Raw genomic sequence first — 4,890 nt, forward strand, 5'->3', positions numbered from 1 at the left:
AGACATGGTTATTTCTACATTCCGGGCAAACTAGGCTTCACTATAGGGCGTTGCTCCACCACATCGAATAGCTACGGCCATAGGAGTCAACGCCAGAGGCATAAAATACAAAATAAGTACAACAGTCTTCCATCGTATAACAAGAATAATTGCAACCAGTGTGAAAGTGATGGACATTTCTAAATTCCGGGCAACCTAGGCTTCACTCTAGGGCCATGATCCACCAGATCGAATAGTTAGGGCCTAAGAAGTCAACGCCAGAAGCATAAAATACAATATAAATACAACAGTTTTTCCCTTGTATAACAGGAATAATTGCAACCAGTGTGAAAGCTATGGTCATTCCTACGTTCCGGGCAACCTAGGCTTCACTCTAGGGCGTTGCTCCACTACATCGAATAGTTAGGGCCTAAGAAGTCAACGCCAGAAGCATAAAATACAATATAAATACAACAGTTTTTCCCTTGTATAACAGAAATAATTGCAACCAGTGTTAAAGCTATGGTCATTTCTACGTTCCGGGCAACCGAGGTTTCACTCTAGGGCGTTGCTCCACCACACCGAATAGTTAGGGCCTTAGAAGTCAATGTCAGAAGCATAAAATACAATATAAATACAACAGTTTTTCCACTGTATAATAAGAATAATTGCAAACAGTGTGGAAGTAATGGTCATTTCTACGTTCCGGGCAATCTAGGCTTCACTCTAGGGCGTTGCTCCACCACATCGAATAGTTAGGGCCTTAGAAGTCAATGCCAGAAGCATAAAATACAATATAAATACAACAGTTTTTCCACTGTATAATATGAATAATTGCAAACAGTGTGGAAGTAATGGTCATTTCTACGTTCCGGGCAACCTAGTCTTCACTCTAGGGCGTTGGTCCACCAGATCCAATAGTTAGGGCCTAAGAAGTCAACGCCAGGGGCACCAAATACAAAATAAATACAACAGTTTTTCCATCGTATAAAACGAATAATTGCATCCAGTGTGCAAGTAATGGTCATTTCTACGATCCGGGCGACCTAGTCATCACTCTAGGGCGTTGTCCCACCAGAGCGAATAGTTAGGGCCTAAGAAGTCAACGCCTGAAGCATAAAATACAATATAAATACAACAGTTTTACCATCGTATAACAGGAATACTTGCAACCAGTGTGAAAGATATGGTCATTTCTACGATACGGGCAACCTAGGCTGCACACTAGGGCGTCGATCCACCACATCGAATAGTTAGGGCCTAAGAAGTCAACGCCAGAAGCATAAAATACAATATAAATACAACAGTTTTTCCCTTGTATAACAGGAATAATTGCAACCAGTGTGAAAGCTATGGTCATTTCTACGTTCCGGGCAACCTAGGCTTCACTCTAGGGCGTTGCTCCACTACATCGAATAGTTAGGGCCTAAGAAGTCAACGCCAGAAGCATAAAATACAATATAAATACAACAGTTTTTCCCTTGTATAACAGAAATAATTGCAACCAGTGTTAAAGCTATGGTCATTTCTACGTTCCGGGCAACCGAGGTTTCACTCTAGGGCGTTGCTCCACCACATCGAATAGTTAGGGCCTTAGAAGTCAATGTCAGAAGCATAAAATACAATATAAATACAACAGTTTTTCCACTGTATAATAAGAATAATTGCAAACAGTGTGGAAGTAATGGTCATTTCTACGTTCCGGGCAATCTAGGCTTCACTCTAGGGCGTTGCTCCACCACATCGAATAGTTAGGGCCTTAGAAGTCAATGCCAGAAGCATAAAATACAATATAAATACAACAGTTTTTCCACTGTGTAATATGAATAATTGCAAACTGTGTGGAAGTAATGGTCATTTCTACGTTCCGGGCAAGCTAGGCATCACTCTAGGGCGTTGCTCCACCAGATCGAATTGTTAGGGCCTAAGAAGTCAACGCCAGAAGCATAAAATACAATATAAATACAACAGTTTTACCATCGTATAAAACGAATAATTGCAACCAGTCTGATAGTTATGGTCATTTCTACGTTCCGGGCAATCTAGGCTTCTCTCTAGGGCGTTGCTCCACCAGATCGAATAGTTAGGGCCTAACAAGTCAATTCCAGAAGCATAAAATACAATAGAAATACAACAGTTTTATCATCGTCTAACAGGAATAATTGCAACCAGTGTGAAAGATATGGTCATTTCTACGATACGGGCAACCTAGGCTGCACACTAGGGCGTCGATCCACCAGATCGAATAGTTATGGCCTAAGAAGTCTACGCCAGAAGCATAAAATACATTACAAATACAACAGCTTTTCCATCGTATAACAGGAATAATTCCAACCAGTGTGAAAGGTATGGTCATTTCTACTTTCCGGGCAATCTAGGCTTCACTCTAGGGCGTTTCTCCACCACATCGAATAGGTGCGGCCTTAGAAGTCAACGCCAGAAGCATAAAACACAATATAGATAAAACAGTTTTTCCATTGTATAAAATGAATAATTGCAAACAGTGTGGAGGTAATGGTCATTTCTACTTTCCGAGCAACCTAGGCTTCACTCTAGGGCATTTCTCAACCACAACGAATAGCTACGGCCTTAGAAGTCAACGTCTGAAGCATACAATATAATATAAATGTTATACAACAGTTTTTCCATCGTATAACAGGAATAATTGCAACCAGTGTGAAAGACATGGTTATTTCTACATTCCGGGCAACCTAGGCTTCACTCTATGGCGTTGCTCCACCACATCGAATAGCTACGGCCTTAGGAGTCAACGCCAGAGGAATAAAATACGAAATAAATACAACAGTTTTCCATCGTATAACAAGAATAATTGCAACCAGTGTGAAAGTGATGGTCATTTCTAAATTCCGGGCAACCTAGGCTTCACTCTAGGGCCATGCTCCACCAGATCGAATAGTTAGGGCCTAAGAAGTCAACGCCAGGAGCATAAAATACAATATAAATACAACAGTTTTTCCCTTGTATAACAGGAATAATTGCAACCAGTGTGAAAGCTATGGTCATTTCTACGTTCCGGGCAACCTAGGCTTCACTCTAGGGCGTTGCTCCACTACATCGAATAGTTAGGGCCTAAGAAGTCAACGCCAGAAGCATAAAATACAATATAAATACAACAGTTTTTCCCTTGTATAACAGGAATAATTGCAAACAGTGTGAAATATATGGTCATTTCTACGATACGGGCAACCTAGGCTTCACTCTAGGGCGTCGTTCCACCAGATCGAATAGTTAGGGCCTAAGAAGTCTACGCCAGAAGCATAAAATACAATACAAATACAACAGCTTTTCCATCGTATTACAGGAATAATTGCAACCAGTGTGAAAAGTATGGTCATTTCTACGTTCCGGGCAACCTAGGCTTCACTCTAGGGCGTTGCTCCACCACATCGAATAGCTGCGGCCTTAGGAGTCAATGTCAGAAGCATAAAATACAATATAAATACAACAGTTTTTCCACTGTATAATATGAATAATTGCAAACAGTGTGGAAGTAATGGTCATTTCTACGTTCCGGGCAACCTAGGCTTCACTCTAGGGCGTTTCTCCACCACACCGAATAGCTACGCCCTTAGAAGTCAACGCCTGAAGCATAAAATATAATATAAGTACAACAGTTTTTCCATCGTATAACAGGAATAATTGCAACCAGTGTGAAAGACATGGTCATTTCTACGTTCCGGGCAACCTAGGCTTCATCCTAGGGCGTTGCTCCACCACATCGAATAGCTGCTGCCTTAGGAGTCAACGCCAGAGGCATAAAATACAAAATAAATACAACAGTTTTTCCATCGTATAACAAAAATAATTGCAACCAGTGTGAATGTTATGGTCATTTCTTCGTTCCGGACAACCTTGGCTTCACCCTAGGGCGTTGCTCCAACAGATCCAATAGTTAGGACCTTAGAAGTCAACGCCAGGAGCATAAAATACAATATAAGTACAACAGTTTTTCCATAGTATAACAGGAATAATTGCAACCAGTGTGAAAGACATGGTCATTTCTACGCTCCGGGCTACCTAAGCTTCACTCTAGGGCGTTGCTCCACCACATCGAATAGTTAGGGCCTTAGGAGTCAACGCCAGAGGCATAAAATACAAAATAAATACAACAGTTTTTCCATCGTATAACAAGAATAATTGCAACCAGTGTGAAAGTTATGGTCATTTCTACGTTCCGGGCAACCTAGGCTTCACCATAGGGCGTAGCTCCAGCAGATCCAATAGTTAGGACCTTAGAAGTCAACGCCAGAAGCATAAAATACAATATAAATACAACAGTTTTTCAATCGTATAACAGGAATAATTTCAAACGTGTGAAAGATATGGTCATTTCTACGTTGCGGGCATCCTAGGCTTCACTCTAGGGCATTGCTCCACCACATCGAACAGCTACGGCTTTAGAAGTCAACGCCATAACTATAAAAAACAATATAAATGCAACAGTTTTTCCATCGTATATAATGTATATTTGTAAACAGTGTGAAAGTAACGGTCATTTCTACGTTCCGGGCAACCTAGGCTTCACCCTATTACGTTGCTCCACTAGATCGAATAGCCAGGGCCTTAGAAGTCAACGCCAGGAGCATAAAATAAAATAAAAATAGAGCAGTTATTCCATCGTATAACTGGAATAATTACAATCAGTGTGAAAGGAATGGGCATTTCTACGTTCCGTGCAACCTAGGCTTCACTCTAGGGCGTTGCTCCTCCAGATAGAATAGTTAGGGCCCAGGAAGTCAACGCCAGAAGCATAAAATACAACATAAATACAACAGTTTTTCCCTTGTATAACAGAAATAATTGCAACCAGTGTAAAAGGTATGGTCATTTCTACGTTCCGGGAAACATAGGCTTCACTCTAGGTCGTTGCTCCACCACATCGAATAGCTA

Source organism: Calliopsis andreniformis, unplaced genomic scaffold, assembly GCF_051401765.1.
Source record: "Calliopsis andreniformis isolate RMS-2024a unplaced genomic scaffold, iyCalAndr_principal scaffold0001, whole genome shotgun sequence".
Classification (NCBI taxonomy): domain Eukaryota; kingdom Metazoa; phylum Arthropoda; class Insecta; order Hymenoptera; family Andrenidae; genus Calliopsis; species Calliopsis andreniformis.